Genomic DNA, 22,153 nt, shown 5'->3' with positions numbered 1-22,153 from the left:
GTCAGCTTCAGCTGACTGCAGGTTTCCCCGACCTTATGAACAGTAGATTTATATAATCAATTAAAAAAATCAGCAGAACTGATGTGTTGTGGGAATTATATAATTTTTATATCATGTTTATTCTTCGATATCCTTTTTATTTAAGCATTTATTCAATTTATTAAACACACGTGTGGGAAGATACGCAGCACTACATTGTCAACACAGATCTCTGCTCAAAGCATACTTTTAAAATAGTTTTATTATGTCAGGGTTCACGCCCCTTTTCGCGTCAATAAAGAATATAACAGGCATAAGTTATAATTAATGACAGTTAAACACGTTTCCGTGTTCAACAACATTTTACCCTATATGGCTGTCTCACCCTCCAGATGTTTCCTGTCGACTTATTCATGGCATGCTTATCTTTAACACCTTCTGCATCAATAGTTGCTAAGCAAGCATAAAGCAAAATATGTTTCACCTTTGTGCATATTATTAGTAAGGAAAAAGTAAAGGCTGGTTTTGGTTTTAGAAACTAAATTGAACAAAAGATATTTATTTACAAATATTAATTGGTGTTTTCCAGCTTATATTTACATAATACAGCTTTTATTTCCAGCTTTATTTAAATCCTATTGTGGTACTAATATTGTGTCTTAAACATGAACATTTCTTCTGTCTGCTCTTTCTTCATATAACATTTCAGGGTAAGACAGACAGTGAAATCATCAAACAGCTCCAGCAGGACAAAGAAACAGCAAAGAAGGTGGAGCAGCTTCAGGTTTGTCTTTCTGTTATAAACATTCTGAATTTACTGAACTCTATTTATGAATAGAATAACTGCACACATCAATATTTATTCACCGTCAGACTCTTTAATATAAATGAATAAGTTGATATTAGATTTAAATCTACGCGTCTCAGTTAAATAAATAAAAAAAATCCAGGATATATATATGTAAGTGTATAGAAAACAAATTGTCCATGCATATTCCCAGAAAGTTGATTAGGTTCATCTGGACGCAGCGTTTTACATAATTCATTAAATCAGCAGCACTAATGAACGATGGGCTGTGCGTGCATATTATTAGTAAGTAAAAAGTAAAAGCTGGTTTTAGTTTTAGAGACTCTACATTGAAACTAAGATATTTCCTTGCCATCTTCAGTTATTTACAAATATTTATTTATATTTTCCAACTTATATTTACATTATACAGATTTTATTTCCAGCTTTATTTAAATCCTATTGTGGTATTAATATTGTGTCTTAAACATGAACATTTCTTCTGTGTGCTCTTTCTTCATATAACATTTCAGTTCCAGGGTAAGACAGACAGTGAAATCATCAAACAGCTCCAGCAGGACAAAGAAACAGCAAAGAAGGTGGAGCAGCTTCAGGTTTGTCTTTCTGTTATAAACATTCTGAATTTACTGACTTTACTGAACTGAATAATTACATACATCAATATTTATTCACCGTCAGACTCTTTAATATAAATGAATAAGTTTATATTAGATTTAAATCATCTGGACGCAGCGTTTTATAATATAAAACACTAATTCATTAAATCAGCAGCACTGATGAACAATATTTACATAATACAGCTTTTATTTGACTCTGATTGTGTTATCATTATTGTCTTAAACATGATCGTTTCTTTCTTCTGCTCTTTCCTCGTGTAACATTTCAGCTCCAGGGTGAGACAGAGAGTAAAATCATCGATCAGCTCCAGCAGGACAAAGACACAGCAGAGAATCTGAAGAAGCAGATGGAGTCCAAAAATTGGGAGGTTTGTGTTTCCTTTATACTCAATGAGAATTTGCTGACTCGGCTCTCTTTGGTAATGCAGAATAGAACAGAACAGCCACATTATTGTCATTCAGAACATATACAGTTAGTGTCAGTATTTACATCTAATTGTACAATATAAATAAACATTATCCCACCACACACTGATTTATTATTATTATTATTAAAGTGAAATGTAGAGAGTCCAGTTAGAGAAAACGTCTTGATGCAAAGATCCAGATGATCATAATGTCTCATTATTTTTGTTAACACTTAAGCACATCAACACTTCATTGAGCTTCATTTGCAAATATAACTCAAGACACCTCGGATAGTCTTTGATGAGTGTCTGGATCTTAGATGAAGCCATGTTTGATCCTTCTTCCATACAAAAAAGCAGAAAAGCATCAACAGCCTGCTTCAAATCATCCCACAAAATTTCAATGACCTCCAAGTCAGGGAATGTGGTGTTATTCTTCCACACACAGTGTCAATCTGTCTCATCTAAATGAGCTTTTATACAACCAGCGATTCAGTTTGTGGTGTGAGTGCAGAAAGGCCTTCTTTTCATTACCTCCCACACATATGTACAAATACACATCTTCAGCAAGATGCTCTGCAGGGTTTTGGAGGTGATTCATTCTCACAGTCCGCTGCATTTGCAGCTCCTGTAATGTTCTTGGCCTGACCTGAGTTCAGCCACAGCTGTGCCTGTGCTCTTCTATTTCCTGATTACTGTCCTTTTAGATGAAACTGAGTTTAAACCTCTGAGAGATGTTTTTGCAGCCTCCCCCTGAACCACAGTACTGACAATCTTTGTTTTCAGATCTTTTGAGAATCCAGTTCTGTCAGTGTTCAGTGTCTAAGAGAAGCACAACTTGAAAGTTTCCACCTTAAATACATTTTCTTATGATTGGACATGCTTGCCTATGAAGTTCAAGGATTAACAAGCTAATCCAACTGATTTAGTGTTGCAAGTAATCAGTATTCAGTCAGTAAAATTACAACGATACCCAAATTGTTGCACAGCCAGCTTTTACAACTAACTCCATTCTGTACGTCTAAATACTGCTTCACTAAAAATAGATGTTTGTGAAACACTCCAGTACTCAGATGTAGGAAATGAGGAGGAAATGAAATGCATGCCACTGTTATCTTTTTGTTGAATGAAGAGTGAATATTTATGCAGGGAGAGAGGTTCCCAGATATTTTCATATGATTGTGCATTTCAAAACCTTTTAACATATAATTCAAAAACAGCTTTGGTGACACAACATAAAACTGAACAGATATGTATGTGTGCCTGCTGAAATTCTCACCATATAAATATGAAAACTGCCCACATTTAGATTAAGTGCTTAACTTCAGAAAAATTCATTAAAGAGATAAAACGCTTGAATTGTCCCTTTTCGGTTTAAATCCTGACTAAACAGTCTCAACTTTACAGAGAGATCTCAACACTGGGTCCAGATCTGGTCCACGTTCTGCCTGATGTCTGATGTAGAGGATCAGCTCTGTTCCAGCTTTTCATTCAGACAAAAAGCACTGTTGTTTCACTTACATGCATGATTTCTTTGCTTTGTGTGATGGTGCTTCTGTCATAAGTTGACAGAAACGAGTAGACTCAAGAGGAAGTTTATTTTTATTATTTTATTATTACGTTTGATTGGATTAACTGTGTGTGAAAAGATAAACACAAGAGTAAGACTATTGCAGATGATCATTTCATGTAAGAGATGCTACAGTATCCTTATAAAAGTTGTGGTTATATTGAAATTCATAATTATTCTATAAATGTTGACAGTAATAAGAAATGTGCTATCAGATGTCAAAGTAAATGGGACCATTATTTGTTGTGGTTCAAGTTCATAAACTGAACTCAAAGTACACAGAGCTGAGTTGTGCCAACCCCAATAGTGAAGACTCAATATGAAAGTGTTGCTCAGAAGACAGATAAACATGGACTTTATGAAATTATGATGCTGATATGATTTGTTTGATGTGACCAAGCTGCTAATTTTTGACTTTTTATTGAGAAACAAGAAACACAAGTTCAAAAATACCATAGTGCCCCAATACTTTTAGTTATTGATTGATGAATTGATTTATGTAAATTGGATTAGTGTAAGAAAATTGATAGATGGGAAGTTTTTAATTAAATAACTTTTTATTAAAATTCAAATACATGAATTGTTTTAGTCATATTTTTCTATAAGCAGGCCTGAAAAATGACAGAAAGCACTCACAATATGTCAACGCATGAGACTTTTTTCATATCTTTTAATGTGCAGTCGGAGAAAAATGATTCTATAATTAGCATCAGCTTCATCAGGACAAAGAGAAGACGAGATGCTGAGAGGAAAATGTAGGATTTGAGGGATGAGGATCATCTTTCCTTTATCAGCTTCCTGAATGTGTTTATTCAACTTTGTTTATTACTGTTATGTAAAGAAAATTTTAGATTTTAATCTTTTTTGGATTATTATTTTTGTAAATAAGGAATTTGTATTTACCGAAGCAGATGATTTTACATTCCAGCATAAACCAACCAACAAACCCATAAATATCCATCCATCAAAAACTAACTAACTAAATAAATAAATAAGAGAAAAAAGAGCATGTGTTAATAAAAATCAAGGAGCTCATTAAATGTCAGTTAAACACTTAAAAATAACATGTTTTCTAAAACCTTTGACTGGTGATCTACATAAGAATGACAGCTGTTTTACTACATTAAGAAATAAACTAATCTAAATAAATTAGGATATTGAAAAAGTGATTAGAAGAATATTTCCATTAAAAATGTACTGATGTTTTCATTTCTCTCTGCTATTTGGAAAAGATGCTCCAGGCTGAGAAGAGGAGGAATGATGAAAGTGACAGAAAACTCAAAGAGGTAAATCTTTTCACCCAAAGCAGTTCACTGCTGTCATCTCTCTTTTATCTCTTTGTATTCAATCCAAATTTGGAATTTCTTCGCAAACATTAATTTTCCAGCACAAAAACATATTTCAGTTCATAGCTGTGATCTTTGTCTTCATCTCTCTTCTGTCCTTTAGTTGGTAAAGCAGCTCGAGAAGGAGAAGACAAAAACTGAGAAAAATCTCAATGAGGTAAATCTTTGTCACCCAAATCAATCACCTGCTATTATCTCTGTTTTCTACATGTTCAGGTTACAATCACACATGAGAACAAACCTCAGACACCAAATAACTGTTAGTGAAGCTCAAGTTTGTTCTCACTGCTTTCAAACTTGAAACTTAAAAACATCATCAAACACTTTATATTTACATAACACGTTTTACTTTACATTTAAACAGATTTTTTTTTTCTTTAGTGAAGTTTGTGAATGTATTGTTATGTCATGTCTTATAAAAGAGCACGTCTCCAGTCACGTGTCCTCTCAACTGATGTCAAAGGAAAAGTATTAAAACTCAGGGATTTTATCTCTCTGTTATAATCCTCCTGAATTTCCTTCTAAACATAAAAAACATAAAATCCAAATGCAAAAGTGTTTCAAACACAAATACAAAAAACTATTAACTTGGATATTTACCACACAAACCAGTCAAAGAAACGTTTTAATTCCAGTTCATTATTTTATCTCTAAGCACTCTCTGTGTTTCTGTCTAAGGTGACGACTGCACATTAGATTTGTACTGGATCCATTTAAACAATAAAGGTCACTGTCCACTGTCCGATAAAAGAGAAATTGCTCACACAAGTGAATTTAATTAGACTGAACAAATATTCTCGCTGTGTGACTTGTGTTCTAATAGCTGCAGTGTAAAAGAGACTCAGCAGTATTTATATGTTTTTGCATCACACAATTAATGGATGCACACTGACCATTCAGTGGTTTTAGTAAGGTGCGATTACCAGGTAAAAAGAGAGACACATTTGTGACACAGAAAACTCTGACTTTAATGTAAACATGAAATATTAAACCATGGAGCCATCTTCTCAAAAACTGCAGACAGTGTTAAAGCAGATTTAACTCTGTCTGTAAGGCTGGATTTAAGGAATAAGTGTTCTCTGTTATAGTTTGTTAGAATGTGTGTAGATCAATCTGGATGAGTACAATACGTGACATCACTGGTTTGGTTGGTTGGTGCTAATAGACTGACATTAGTGGTTGTTAGCGAAATATAGCTGCAACAACGAGTTTCATGCTGAAAAGAAAAACAAGCATATACTTCCCAGTTTCACTGTCTGTCTCTGAAGCAGTCAGTGGTTCTTCACTGATGAAAAACGAAACTCCACCTGTTAGCTTTAAGGTCTGCTTTATGGACTTTATGGAGTGTGGAGAAGAAGCTGTTAGGTGCACTGGTGGTTCACCTGACTAACAGCTAAAGTCTGACACTGTAACCTGTTTGATTTAGATTTTTCTTGGTGGGCTCAGGTTTACAGACTGAGAGGTGCTATGAGGTGGCAGAGCAGATGTTCACAAGCTGTGAGCAGCAATATTTTAGGCAATATTCAGGTCATAAGAAACTAAAACATGTTACAACTCCACTGTAATAAAACAGAGAAATTATAAACAGACAAGACTATAAACTGTTGTTGGGAGGAGTTACATTCAAATGATTCTCTGGAGTTTTTGTTTATTTACATTAAGCCAGTTGTATTTAAATAAATTGGAGCTGTAACTGGAGCTTTAGTGAAGTGTGGAAAATATAGTGCAAATCTGGAAGTTCTTCACAAAAATTATTTTTTCCTCCAAAAAATATCTTTCACTTCCTTTTCATAGCTGTGATCTTTGTTTTTATCTCTCTTCTGTCTTCCAGTTGGTAAAGCAGCTCGAGGAGGAGAAAACTGAGGTAAATCTTTGTCAAATGAAACACCTGCTATCATCTCTCTTTTCTACATATTTTATGTAACAGGTTCCTACATGTGCATCATGGGTACATTTCTTACTGAAGCATGATTGGGAATACTTACATTCATCATCTTACACTCACCTTAGACGTTCTTTGGTTTGTTTGCTAAAGATTAATTTTCTTTCCAACATCCATTAATTTCTTTTCTTTAGCCATAGCATCTTAGCCATCTACTTAGATTTTTAAACCATTGTTTATCCCGTGGCCCCGGATAAGCAGAAGAAGGATGGTTGGACATTATTTTAAGAATTCTGGTCGGGTTTGTTTCTTATCTCCATAGTTACTGTTGTTACTTCCCCATACTCTGGGGGGGGGGGGGGGGGGGGGATCTAACAATTTGTTATTTTAAAAACTGACTTGGAGTTCATACAGACTTGGTTCTTTTTGCTTTCAGAATAAACATCTGAGCATCCTGTGTTACTTTATTTCTTTTATTTTCTCATCATTCTAAAAGCAGGAATCTGATGAAGTACTATGATAAACCTTTAATCTTAGAATCACTGAACTTTATATGTTGCTCTATAGAAACCAAACTAATATTACAGGGCAGCTGAGGGTGTTGGGACAAACACTTTAAATCTGTCTTCCAAGTTTAGAGACTGTAGTTTTTACTGATGTGATGAATTGTATTTACAAACAAAGAACACTAACTGGTCTCTGCCAACAGGAATCCCTTGGATCTCGGTTGAAATTTTGGAAATGATCCGATCAAAACTAATCCAGAAGTTGCTCAACATGTAACTGAGGAGATCATGAGATCAAAGTGCTTCATCATGGAGAAACTTGATGTCTGTTATGTCAGTGATTCGTGTTTAAATAGTCAGTGGTTCAACTTGAAAAACTTTATTCAGTCAAAACTCGATTAAGTGAAGTAAGCAAAAGCTCTTCCCATCCATCTAAAATTCCCAAATACTAAAGTTTTTCAGTCCTTGTTCAGTTCTACAGAAAAACTAATAAACCTTATCAACTAAAAATATGCTGAAAATGCACTGCTGATTTATTAACTTAATTTTGTTTTTTGAAAGATTTTAAACTTGTTTTAAGTTAGTAAACCAACCGATCAATAAAAATTTGATCAGGTAACAACTCCTGAGCCAAAGCACTATTCTGGGAACATTTTTGTGTCTATGTGTTTAATAGGGTTAATATTTTGTTCATTTTTCTGTGTCAGACAAATAGAATTGTAATGTTGCTGTACCTGTGTTATTGTGTTTCAAAACCATGTTTATATACGTCTGAGTTCAAATGTTAATTAAAGTGAGAAATGGAAGAAACTATGTTGGATTTTTAACGCTAAATTTCAAACTTATTACTAAAATAAATATAGTTCTAGTTTTTCCTGTGTTATATATAAACATATTTTGTTTCTTTCTTTTCTCATACATTACATTTTCACTGGGTGTCAGGCGAACAATAGCCAAGCCCGAGTGCATAACACACACACACACACACACACACACACAGTGGGGCAAAAAAGTATTTAGTCAGCCACCGATTGTGCAAGTTCCCCCACTTAAAATGATGACAGAGGTCAGTAATTTGCACCAGAGGTACACTTCAACTGTGAGAGACAGAATGTGAAAAGAAAATCCATGAATCCACATGGTAGGATTTGTAAAGAATTTATTCGTAAATCAGGGTGGAAAATAAGTATTTGGTCAATAACAAAAATACAACTCAATACTTTGTAACATAACCTTTGTTGGCAATAACAGAGGTCAAACGTTTACTATAGGTCTTTACCAGGTTTGCACACACAGTAGCTGGTATTTTGGCCCATTCCTCCATGCAGATCTTCTCGAGAGCAGTGATGTTTTGGGGCTGTCGCTGAGCAACACGGACTTTCAACTCCCGCCACAGATTTTCTATGGGGTTGAGGTCTGGAGATTGCCTAGGCCACTCCAGGACTTTCAAATGCTTCTTACGGAGCCACTCCTTTGTTGCCCGGGCAGTGTGTTTTGGATCATTGTCATGTTGGAAGACCCAGCCTCGTTTCATCTTCAAAGTTCTCACTGATGGAAGGAGGTTTTGGCTCAAAATCTCACGATACATGGCCCCATTCATTCTGTCCTTAACACGGATCAGTCGTCCTGTCCCCTTGGCAGAAAAACAGCCCCATAGCATGATGTTTCCACCCCCATGCTTCACAGTAGGTATGGTGTTCTTGGGATGCAACTCAGTATTCTTCGTCCTCCAAACACGACGAGTTGAGTTTATACCAAAAAGTTCTACTTTGGTTTCATCTGACATTCTCCCAATCCTCTGCCGTATCATCCATGTGCTCTCTGGCAAACTTCAGACGGGCCTGGACATGCACTGGCTTCTAGTGATGGGTCGTTCGCGAACGAAATGGCTCTTAGAGCCGACTCTTTGATGTGAACGACGCGAGCCGGCTCCTTATCGCGAGCCGTCACGTGTTTTTTTTTTTTTTTTCTCTCACCCTCTCTCGCACTTTTTTTCCGCTTCACTCTGCACGCGAGCCTGGTGCTTTACGCTGGGCAGACGGGGGAGGGGCAGTAGTTACACTCAGTAGCACAGGAACAGAGCCAGAGGGAGAGAGAGAGAAAGAGAGCCAGGAACAACAACATCACATTAGAAAGTAATCATCCACAACTATTTTCGGTTGCAGATGATAAAGGATTCAGAAAGTGCGGATTCATGCGGCCCCATATGACAGAGAATGTGCATCTTCTTTTTGTTTTCATATTATAATTTATATTTAATTGTGTTGTGTTTTGCAGTGTTTTGTGTTGTTTTCACTTTAAATTTGTAAAAGTAAACAGCTGAAAATTTAAATAGTTAAAAGTTGAAATGTGAATAGTTGATTTTTGTATTATATGATTTATTTATTACATTTTATGTGGAGTGAATAAATAAAAGTATATTTACGGTGGTCCCTAGAGACAAAGCACATACAAACTTCAAATCACGTACAAACTCTGAAGCACGTAAAAACTCAAAACACGTACAAAAGACAATAGAAGTACTCCAGGATGCTGGGCGCAGTGTTGAGCTTTTGTTGGCTTGTGGCTACACAAGCCAGCAAGTACCAACGACCGGATTTGGTGTGTGATAGTAACAGGTAGATGAACTTTTTTTTAAATTATTTGAATATTGTTACGAGTTCAAAATTGGGGATGGAGACAAGAGAAAAAACCACAATAACAACACTGGTCCGGCCGGGTTGAGTCAAACGATGATTTTAATGATCACACACGTGGGAGATGGACACTGTATGCAGACAGTCTCAGATCTCAAAATGGTGGAGCATTGCTCAAACTCTTATAGCCTCTGGTTCTCCCACCTTATCATAAAAGCCAAAAGATTCACATTCTTTCTCTCACACGGCGCCTAAGCAACGACCTTGGCTCCCCGTTTATCTGCTCCTGCTGAAATGGGGCAGAAAACCTCTCCAGCATGTTCCGTTCTCTTCTAATCAGACAAATAAGGCGATGACTTTCTGCAAACAGTATTTTCTTATAACATCATAAAACAATATCATTCTTCCACAATAAATCAGCAGTCTAATGAAATGCAAATCAGTTTAACTAATGCAATAGTTATCAGCTTCTTCTAATTCAGGAGAATAATGCAAACTAAAACTACATAATAATTCACAATCTTTAATTAGGGGAATAACATGGCATAAAATAATATTATAATCTAACAATATATATGAGTGCCTGTGTATAAATACACAAACAATACACACATGCTTTCAATTGTGTAATTTAAGTGATCTAGTAGCTCTGCTTTGGAAGTTCAGTTCATGCTAGAAATGTGTTTTGGAGTTTGTACGTGTTTTGTCTCTAGGGGCCACCGCATATATTTATATATAAACATATATAAATAAAACCACTTTTTTTACGTTAGTAATTCTTTTGTGCATAATTTTATATTATTGTGAATAATAAATTAATTAAAGCAACAAAACAACCTGAAGAGCCGGTTCGGAGCCGAAAGTGCCGGCTCTTTTTAGTGAGCCGAGCCGAAAGAGCCGGATCTCTAAAAAGAGCCGGAAATCCCATCACTACTGGCTTCAGCAGCGGAACACGTCTGGCACTGCGGGATTTGATTCCCTGCCATTGTAGTGTGTTACTGATGGTGACCTTTGTTACTTTGGTCCCAGCTCTCTGCAGGTCATTCACCAGGTCCCCCCGTGTGGTTCTGGGATCTTTGCTCACCGTTCTCATGATCATTTTGACCCCACGGGATGAGATCTTGCGTGGAGCCCCAGATCGTGGGAGATTATCAGTGGTCTTGTATGTCTTCCATTTTCTGATGATTGCTCCCACAGTTGATTTTTTCACACCAAGCTGCTTGCCTATTGTAGATTCACTCTTCCCAGTCTGGTGCAGGTCTACAATACTTTTCCTGGTGTCCTTCGAAAGCTCTTTGGTCTTGGCCATGGCAGAGTTTGGAGTCTGACTGTTTGAGGCTGTGGACAGGTGTCTTTTATACAGATGATGAGTTCAAACAGGTGCCATTCATACAGGTAACGGGTGGGGGACAGAAAAGCGTCTTACAGAAGAAGTTACAGGTCTGTGAGAGCCAGAGATTTTCCACGTTTGAGGTGACCAAATACTTATTTTCCACCCTGATTTACGAATCAATTCTTTACAAATCCTACCATGTGGATTCATGGATTTTTTTTCACATTCTGTCTCTCACAGTTGAAGTGTACCTCTGGTGCAAATTACTGACCTCTGTCATCATTTTAGGTGGGGGAACTTGCACAATCGGTGGCTGACTAAATACTTTTTTGCCCCACTGTATTTGTATATCCCTCCTGAGGGAAAAACAATAGAGGCAGCCGTTACACACGTATCCCAGCAGGCATACACTCACACTTTCTGACTGTGCTTGAAGACTGACGTGAAGTCAACTGCAATAGTCCCACGCTGGTGGAAGCTCCATTGCTCTTCTAAATAGCTCCCCAGACGAGCCCAGGTGAGGAGCAGGTGTGTGGCAAGGACTTAAGGTGTGGGCAGTCCTCAAGCTAGGCCACGCCCCTCAGGCCTGACAGTGCCTGTAACATGGCCACAGAAAACAGCAACACACACACAACTGCCTACATACGGATGTGGACAGAGATAAGAGGCAGTGCAGACAACACACCAAATGATAATAATAATGACAATAATAATAATAACAACAGTCATAGTCCCCACTGCCCACGGACCCCGAGTCCCCAGAACCGGGTCCGTGACAATATATATACATACGTGTATTATTCACATCTTAAACCACAAGCTGAGACTGAAATGATCACACTGAAGTATTTTAACTCTACTGTGAACAAACGTTTTCTCGTGCGGTTTGTCTCTAAGAAGCTAAAATTACTCGAGTGTCTGCAGCATCTAAAATCACTACACGCTGAGTAAACTGAGATACTGAGAGGTCTTTAAACATGCTCAGCAGGCCTGTGGTTTTAAACTCTTCTGTGCATGACAAGTTTAACAGCAACCAACAAAGTCAACAGAATACTGCAGGAAAAAAAGTATATAGTAAAAAAAAAAAACTGAAGTCGAAGTATTTTTTACAATATTTGCAATCACCCGTCATAGTGTAGCTCTTATAATTGTCCAGTTTACTGCACTGTTCTATTATCTAAATGTTAAAACTTCCAGAACATTCTCCATTAGTCATCAATCAGTCATCTTTATATACAGATTAGTGATGGTACATTTGATTCTTTTTACTGAATCGAGTGTTAATGAGTCACTCACCAAAGTGAATCGGGTGTTTTGAGTTATTTGATTCACTGAGTCAGTTGACCAGAGTGCAAAAAATTTTACATTTTCACTCAAACTTAATTTGTTTCCCTTTTCATGTAAATCCCCCTGCTAACATGAATGATTAAAAAAAACAAAAACAACTATTTTATAGAGGAAAAAAAAGAGCAAAAACATTTCTAAAATTAAACAATTTCCTATCCAAATTGCTTAACCCTTTAGGACCTACCATAGAACCAAGTCCGCCAGAGCTTATATTATATTTTTACATGCTGTGGAGCCATTTTTTGGAGCATTTCAAGTTGCTATACATCAATACAACCATTACAGCCTAAATTTTAATAATATGTCTGCATTAAGTGCATAGTAATTACATAAATTGCAAAAAAGTGCAATAAACTACAAAAAAATTTAAAATCATTTTTGTTTTTTAACATATATTTCTTATCCCTCAAAACTGTAAATACAAAAAAGTTGCACAAACTAGTTTCCCACCAAAGGAAATTTATTTTGAGTGTCTTCATAGTTTTATTTTTGAGATACACCAATTTTCATATACTACAGGAAAAACGAAAAAAGATATTATAGTGCAAATTTGCAAAATAACAGCATATGCATCAAAATAAAATATTTCCAGCAGTGCAATATGAGTCCTCAGCATCCCAGAAACGACACAAAAAGTCATGAAGTCAAACATAACTTTTAAAAACACAAGTATAAGCTCATGAGGCCACGATGGTAAAAAAAACTACATTTCCGCAAAATGACGTCACTTCCGGTTTCGGGCAGGTCGTGCGGTCATGTGATAGTTCGCGCTGATGGACGTAGGAAGTGTTACAAACAGCTGATCGGATCGGCAAAGCGTGTTTCTGGAATATTATGTTTTTGTTGCTACAAGTGCTTTTTATGCAGTTTTTGCAAAGCTATATGTGGAAGGAAACTGTGACCTAGGACAAGCTGATGGTATAAGATGTAAGTACAATTCCTCCGGTTTCATATGCAAAAAAAATTATTGCGCTAGCTTACGTGGTTGCAGAGCTACTGGGATTTAAAAATAGTTACGCAAAATGGAGCGTGTCCGCTCCTACCGGTTCTAAAGGGTTAATAAACATTTATTTTGTTTATTTGTATTTTATTAGTATTTTCCTTAAGTGTGTCAACTATATATTTTCTCATCTAAATGTCCACTGCGCTGTGAGCCAGGGGGCGGTAATGCGCCTTAACACTGGTTGCCAACCAAGAAGAAGAAGAAGCTGTGAGCCAGGAGGGAGGGGGTCAGTGGTCGTGTCCAAATTCATGGGCTGCATCCTCCTGAGGACCTGGCCTTCGCGGTCTACGTGGGCCGGGTCCTCAGAAGATCGGGTACGCCGGAAATAAACGGCCGTGAAATTGGACGGTCTAGCCTTCTGATTAGCGTCACCGCTGTCTCGGTGGAGTTTAATAAACTCAGCCGTCTGATCCTTGCTATCTAAAGTATAACAGGACACTGGCGTAAATTCTCAACTGTCTCATACTTCTGTTTAATCAGTTTTCTGTTTGACGTTTAGTCAGCTGTGTAAAAATCAAGGAGGAACCCACCCGGGGGATTAATAAAGTTTTATTTTATCTAATCTAATCTAATAACTTTAATCTCAGCCAAATCGATTTACTTGCGAACAAACAAAACACTGAAAAAAGCCCAACAATAACATTTTTAGGTTGTCTAAGTGACTCATATATTACGTTTAACCCGAGCAGCGAAAGTCCGCGGTGATCTGAAAATGATGTGCCGGGAGTTGTGCCGTTCTCGGCCGCATCAGTAATCCTCGAGCTCCCGGCTAGCTATCGAGCTGGTGGGTAGCAGACGTCTCTGAAAACGTCGAAGCACTTTTGCAAATATGCGATATCTTGATAACCCGAGCAGATATTTGATGTTTACACAACTACTTTCTCGCCTGAAAATATGTTAAAAGTTTATTTTGTGACTGTTGAAATTCGTTCTATTTGGGTAAGAGAAGAAAGCAGGCCGAGTCCAAGTAGGTGGCAAAAACAGTGATCTTTATTTTACACACTTTGCGCAGAGTGTGGGAAGAAAACTTGCAACAACAATCTCCGCCGGGCGGCGGCTCTCCATCCTTATATTACCCATGATGACGTCACACAGTTAGACCTTACTGGAAATGATAACAGTTTCCCCACACTCAAAAAGTTCTCCTTATATAGACATCAGATGATACTTTAGAGAAAAACAAGTGTGATATGGTTGTACATTTTGTGAGACTGTGTGTCCAATATGACGGAGTACCGAAGATTTGTGCCCCAGTTTACAACTATTGCGGCCCCTCTTACTGCGTTGACCCGCAAAGACCAACGGAATCCTGTCATATGGACAGCGGAATGTGAACAAGCCTTCAAAGGGCTGAAAACCTGCCTGTGTACGACCCCAGTTCTCAGGAGCCCAGACTTCAGGAAGAGATTTCTGGTCCAGGTAGATGCCTCCAAAAGCGACCAAGGGGACCCGGGAGATGAGCATCCGGTCCTATACCTAAGCCGCAAGCTGCTGCCACGGGAGACCAACTACTCAACGATGGAGAAGGAGGCCTTGGCTATTAAGTGGGCACTGGAGAAACTCAGGTATTATTTACTTGGAAGAGAGTTTGAGCTGGAAACTGATCATCGAGCGCTCACCTGGATCCATTCCATGAAGGACCATAACAGCCGACTGACACGCTGGTACCTTTCACTGCAGCCTTTCAGATTCATCATCCGTCACAGACCAGGCAAGCTCAATGTAGTGGCAGATTATCTCTCCAGGTTGCCGCACAACGCCAACCTCCGGGTGGAAGGGGATGATGTGAGGAGTTACACCGTCCCGAGCCGCCGACAGCTGATCTGGGCGCATACACGCACCACCACCATTAGTTTCTACAATTATCGTGGCTGCGCGGCTTTTCGGCAACCGGGCAGATAAACAAAAAGGGCTGAGAGGTATATTTTGAGCAGCGCAGAGGGTGGCCAGCGTATTTTCCCACTTACCTTCAATAAAGCCAGTCGCGGAGACTCGCTGTGATCGCCGATTATACGGGGGTTATGCAAGCCGATGGTGTTCCGGGGTTTAAATAGTGGGTTTGCGCGTGCTTGAAGGGTCACGTGAACTGCATTATTCTTTTGGTTTGTTTGGTGTTATTGTGAAACGCTGTAGGCTGCCTGGAAGTGGCCATAAATGTCTGTATATACATATATGTATTGTAGGACTACAGCAGGAAATAAGCTGAGGGGGAAAGACGGTTTGATAAAAGAAATAATAAAGAGATGACTATTACGCCTAGTGGGAGGGGCTATGGGGTATAGGGCTTTGGAGCGTGATGTCACGGGGGTGGGCGTGGAAAGGATTTTGGCCCGATCCGCCATTTTGGGGGTCTAAGTGAAAAAGGAGCGAAAGCATAGCCATGGTTCGTTCTTGCTGTGTGGTCGGCTGCAATGTTCGATCGCACGACCGGCAAGAGAATAAGCTTGAAAAGGGTTTATCTTTTAATTCTTTCCCAACCTGGAAGCGACATGAGGCAGCTCGTGTATCGATGTTACCAAACGAAGGCGTCCAGCCTGGATAGCAGCTGTGAGACGAGCTGACGTGCAGCTCTCTTCCATCTCCAAATATCTGTTGGTGCTCCAGACATTTTCATTCCGGTAAGTTCTAAATATGTTCATATCTCTCTTTATAGCCTATTAGTTTCATTTTCTATGCGCTCTGAGGTGGTAGCAAATTAGAACAAACAGCCTACTGAGTGTAGAACTACCGTCTATTTATAGAGTTGCTAATTATTTGGCATTATTGCAGCAAACCAGCCGATGAAATGGATGAAACATCATGACTGAGTTCCAGCGCTACACAAGGGACCTGCTTCAAACAAACCACCATGCCAATCAGATTACTTCTTCCATGTGAGGGTGAAGAGGTGACCCTTCTGGATAAGATGGTGAAGGTTTGCTGCGTTTTGGTGAACAGTGTCATAATAAAACCAGGGAAGAATGAAACCTGCTCCTGTTAAATATTCTTAAGTCTTTTGCTGTATAAATAGCAGTATTTTTTCAAAAGATACAGTAAATAAAGTAATGTTAGTAGTGGGTGATATCATGTAAACACTCATGATTTTGTGTGAACATTTTGTCATTTGTAAACTTTCAATGACATGGATTCTACACTGTTACTGATGTGATGTTCTATAAAGTGGTTTCAATAAAAAAAAAAAAAGAGGCAAAAATTAGTTTGTTTCTTTATTCAACATTTGAACAGTGGGACTCAGTCAGTACATATTCAGTAAATGCAAATTATTTACACAGCAGTGCACTACAGGCATAAATCTAGACCCCTAGATAAAACATCATGGCATTATAGCAGTGACAACTCCTCCACAGTAGCAGGTGGGATTTTTCTGTTTTGAGGACGGCTCCTTTTACCTTTCAATACAGATGGTCTGTCTATGTTTTGATCAAGAACCTTTTTTGGGCAGCTGAAGAGGAGAAGTCTATCTTATGGCCAATCTCTGGCTGTATCTTGGTCATATTACCCAGCAAAACCCAGTATGCAGGTTCATCTGTAACAGTCCTTGTGCCACGGATCAACACTGTTCCGTCTACTTTAGACAGAAGAGCAGTGACGTGGGTGCAGGTCTCTGCGACTCCGGCCATAAAGCTGCAGCGGGCGGCTTCAACCTTCCCTGTGATGCTCACAGTGACCCATGGCTGCAATGCTGGTTCATTCAGTCTTAGAGTGCAGCACCTGAAACACAGACAAAGTTCATTTAAAGACAAGAACTATGAGCCAAGGCCGACACAAATGTGTTTTATCTACTTTATCATAAATGTAACAAAGTGTCTAGAAAGTTAGCACACACATGTAATTATGCATTTCTTTATGTGTCCATCTATAGAACGCTGCATGTTAGAGTCTAAATCTGCCTGTTCTCTGTCAGAAACCTGCCAGCAGAAAATGAACCTAAAGTATGTAATGCAAGGATGTCATCACTTTAGAGATGGAGAAAGCATAAAGTGACAATTATGAATCCCTTAATATGATAAGGAGATTCTGCAGGTCATTAATCAATGTATAAAACTAAAATAAAATGTATTTTTAGTGATACAGGATACAAATATGGAAGCAAGATGTATAATTAGAATTATTTATAATAAACATTAATAAATCATTGCAATTTCTTTAACCATAGAGAATAACTAAATCCTTCAGGACAATGTCACATCAATGCACTGAACTCACTGTTATCCACCTAACAGCCTCCACACGTTCGCACTGTAATTTCCCCTCATGAATGAATTTATGCTGCACTAATGTGAATGTTTGCAGGGAAATCAAACGCATTTCACTCGCAGTACTCGAGCTGACTTACCTTTGTTTGAATGACGACTTGTACGCGCTGACTCCACAGACAAGGTACGAAAATATGTCAGGCTACGTCAGTAGCGCTAGGTGTTCGGGGTTTCTACTCCACTGCTGTATTTCATACGGGTCCACATTTCCAATGCACGCTATTTTCTGCAAGTACCGCCGCTTCGCCTCTGGACGCAATCGGTCTCTATACAGTCCATTCTCTATTGAGCAGCTTTTAAGCATCTTGTAATCGTCGTTCCAACACAGTGTGTTTGATTTGATTCGTAGACCCCGAAAATGGTGCCGCGCTCCCACAATGCATTGCGGCGTGACGTCAATTCCAAAGCCCTATAAGAGAAGGCGGTCAGGGCCCACCTGTTGTCTTTTTTCCAGTGAGCTGTTACAGAGAGGGTAACATGCAGACTGTGTTTTGTATATAGATGTTTGTTTGTGCTGACTTAAGTCAGTTCTATTTTCTTTGTAAATAACTTTTTGTGCACCTGGGAGGCCGGCAAAATACATAAATTATCCACACTGAATGCTTTCCGACTACGCCTGTATTTGTTCGGGAGAAGTTTAGGAGAGGACCCCGCGACAGTCCAACAGAGAGGATGTCCTGAGACGACCTCCCTGTGTTAATAAGTGTGTATGTGAACGTGCGTGTTTTACATAACTCTCTATGTGCGTGTTTGGTGTAGGCCTGCAAGTGAACTAGAACAAGGTCCTGCTGGACCCTCCAGCTCGAGCGGTGAATACAATGCTGTGGATACCATTTGAGACTGATTAAAAAAATGATAATATGCATACATTACTCTTTGCTCAGATTACCATAGATATAATTCAGAGATTATACTGTCATCAGATTCAACAATGATGAATGATTGATCAATGATAGTTATGATTATAAAATGTCACCATAAGAATACAAAGTAAAATATCTCTTGTCCACATGACCCAGAAAGATTAGTATGAGTAATTTTAAAACTTAGTAGCGGCCACCATTGTTGGAAACTGGAGTTTGGCTGGGCCGCGCTATGAATTCTGGGATATGGTAGGCCACGAAGGACACACCCGACCCATCCTTCAAATTCGGGGAAAAGGAGGACGCATTTGTCGGCTGCATTCGGAGGAGTCTACGAATTTGGACAGCCTTCGGCGCGTCGCTGTGACGTAATCGGTCTACAAATGCGGCCTCAGGAGGATGCAGCCCATGAATTTGGACACGACCGATGAGTGATTCGCTCGCTCGCTCTATGATTCAGCACAGGAGGGAGGGGGTGAGTGAGTCCTGAGTGATTCGTTCGCTCTTTGATTCAGCACAGGAGGGAGGGGGTTAGTGAGTCCTGAGTGATTCGCTTATGCTTACGATTCAGCACAGGAAGGGAGGGGGTGAGTAGCTCAAATGTGCTGTTAGCATGTTAGCAGCGCGATGCTACTGTGAACCGAGGAGCTATTTTCTTGATGTGAGCTTCTACTCAGGGTTTTTTCTTCCAGTTCAGGGCAGAAATGCTTTTGTTACGAAACTGGCTGTTGTTTCCCCCCACGATTTTAATTATAAGCTAGATATATTTCTACTAATGGAATTAGTTTGCTAACAGCACAGGGATGAGTCAGTGAGTCAGTTGGGCTTGTGAATCATGATTCACGAGTCAGTAAAGTGATTCTCGAGTATTGAACAATTCGTTCACGAATCGAACATCACTAATACAGATACCATTTTACAGATATGTCTGTGTAACACTGAGTTTTCTAAAGTGAAGTAATCCCACTAACTGGGGCGACCGTGGCTAAGGGGGTTGGGAAGTGTATCTGTAACCGGAAGGTCGCCCAGGCTCTCTGTCCTGGTCGTTGTGTCCTTGGCCAAGACACTTTACCCCACCGCCTACTGGTGTTGGCCAGAGGGGCCAATGGCGCAATATGGCAGCCTCGCTTCTGTCAGTCTGCCCCAGGGCAGCTGTGGCTACAACCGTAGCTTGCCTCCACCAGTGTGTGAATGTGAGAGTGAATGAATAGTGGCATTGTAAAGCGCTTTGGGTGCCTTGAAAAGCGCTATATAAATCTAATCCATTATTATTAATAACAGCAGCAGAACCACCAATAGTCCTCAACATTAGGAACACCTGGACGGCAGAACAAGAAGATGAGCAGGTCTCTCTGTGAAGTGCTGCAATGATAAAAATACATCTGCTGTAAAACAAATAAGGTTCACCTTTAAATGACAGAATGGGAAAACTGATTGTCTCCACTTAATTATATTTAGCTACACTCTAAAATTATCATTTATTCCAGCTCTTAATTTCTGATTTAAAATGACTGAATTTGTACCTGTGACAGTCAACAAGCTCTCTGGTGATTCTCCAGTATCAAACATCTTACACTTGTAGAGTCCTTCATCAGACCTGGAAACTTTGTGGATGGTCATCTCTCCTGTGTAGCTGTTCCCGATGAGGAAGCCATCTTTATAGAAATCAGCTGTGAGGTTTGAAGTCTTTGTCTTGTTCCTGCAGCACAGAGTCACATTGTTTCCCTCCTCGACAGGGACAACAGGACTCTCTAGGATGACAGAACCAGCTGAAAAACAAGACTTTTTATCTGATACAGAAATCTGTAACATTTCAAACCAAGCAAGGAAAACACTGAAATAATAAGTGGAACAATTTTTTAGTTAACAGCTGCCATGGTAACGACGTTTTGGACTCATTGATAGTCACTCATTTTAATGTTAATTTGTATTAATAGTACATAAGACTGAACAAATACTGTGGCTTGACTCATCAATATTGAGGCAACATTTGAATGGAATCATTATGATTCATTAAAATAATTAAAATGCTGTTTGCAATGAATAATACTAATAATAATAACAATAATAGTTCCGAATACTACAGATATAGATGTAAATAGAACATTTTTATGTTATAAAATGTTTCTGAATGACATAAATCCATCAGGTTATAAATGACGTCATCTTTTCATAATAAAATATTTTGGTCACTCGAGTGTTAAACATACGAGTTATTGTGATGTTGACACTGATGCTTTTCTCTCCTGCTCCAGTCTCACACCAGTATTCACCGCTGTCTGTTGCATAGGCTCGATGAATCGCACACAGTAGTGTTGGTGAGCTCTCATCACACACTGAAATGAAGGCCTCAGTATTTCTGATCCCTTTTAACTGAGAAGCTCCATCAAGACCCTCACAGTGAAAGAAGACAGACTCCAGTTCAAAGAACTGCAGTCTTTTTGGGACGATGCGAAACGCAGCATCTTAACCAGAAAGACATCAAATGAAGTTACTGTATAGAGTAAAGGAACAATCAATCATTTTTGTAGTAAACAAAGTTTTGTTGGAAAAATCGTTTGATTTAAGAGAGAAACTTGCTCAGCTGCTTACCCCTGTTTTCAACATGTGTGGCCAGCAGAATAAATACAAGTAACACTGAAAAATTAAAGAAATTATCAGTCAAAGAGTTTGTTACTCCAAATATAAACTCAGTTACAAATGAACTTCTGCACACGACCTCCTGCTGAAATATTTATAAATGATGACATTTTAATCTGTCAGACCTTCAGTGAGTTTTATTTAATGCAAACTGAACATACTGACAAACATGACAACGACCAGATTGACAGAAACACTGTAATTAAATAAGTTTCCAGTGTTAATGCTGTTAAAACAATTTGTGGAAGTTTTATTCAAGTACACAGAAATGTGTAAAACCAGAGAACTCACACATTGTGAAGCAGACAGCTGTAACCTTCATGTTGTCCTGCAGCTGAATGTCTGAGCCTGAAATACAGCTGCTCTGTGCTGCAGATGAAAACTCCTCTTCCTGCAGTTTGACTTTAATAACATGAAGCCTGACTCACTGTGGTTTTACCAGAGAGCAGGTAAAGGACAAAGAGAGCAGTTAGGAGTTTGATACTGACCATGAACTGCAAAAACAAGTCCAGCTGAAACTATTCTTTACATACAGATGAGTTACAATATATTTGTGTCTTTGTTTTAGGTTTTGAGTATTTATCGCTTCCTTTAAATTCAATCTGCAGATCAAACAGCAGTTTAAGATTAATATCGACCTCTACTGCAGTCTGCACGTGAAAGTGTCCTTAAGAAAGATATTAAACGCCATGTTGCCCAAATGCATCCACCAGAGTGTGAGTGAATGTTAAACTGCTTAAACACCAAATGCTCTATGAACGTCTGTGTGATTGTATCAATGAGGCTTGTAGTAAAAACAGCTATGAGCCCTCAGTCTGTCAGAGGTTGTGTGTGGAGGCGTGGAAGATATGACCCAAACGCTGGACTCACGGTGCAGAAGTGAAGAGGATTTATTGAATATGTAGACAACAGATGATAGAACGGATGGCTGGCTGGCTGGACTTAACGGACTGGTAGACT

At 38.8% G+C, this 22,153-nt stretch overlaps 1 protein-coding gene and 1 long non-coding RNA gene across 2 annotated transcripts in view; both read left to right on the top strand.

The window, feature by feature from the left end:
* Positions 1-22,153, top strand: part of LOC113019621 (butyrophilin subfamily 3 member A2-like) — a 75,788-nt gene that overhangs the window by 34,391 nt on the left and 19,244 nt on the right. The window lies entirely within an intron of this gene.
* Positions 1,689-4,858, top strand: LOC113019624 (uncharacterized). The gene is made up of 3 exons (XR_003272063.1): positions 1,689-1,772; positions 4,614-4,667; positions 4,831-4,858. It is a non-coding gene; the product is annotated as an uncharacterized LOC113019624 (long non-coding RNA).

This window comes from Astatotilapia calliptera, chromosome 3 (assembly GCF_900246225.1).
Source record: "Astatotilapia calliptera chromosome 3, fAstCal1.2, whole genome shotgun sequence".
NCBI lineage: Eukaryota > Metazoa > Chordata > Actinopteri > Cichliformes > Cichlidae > Astatotilapia > Astatotilapia calliptera.
Note: the sequence above shows the minus strand (reverse complement) of the source record. Positions and strands in the feature narration are given on the sequence as shown.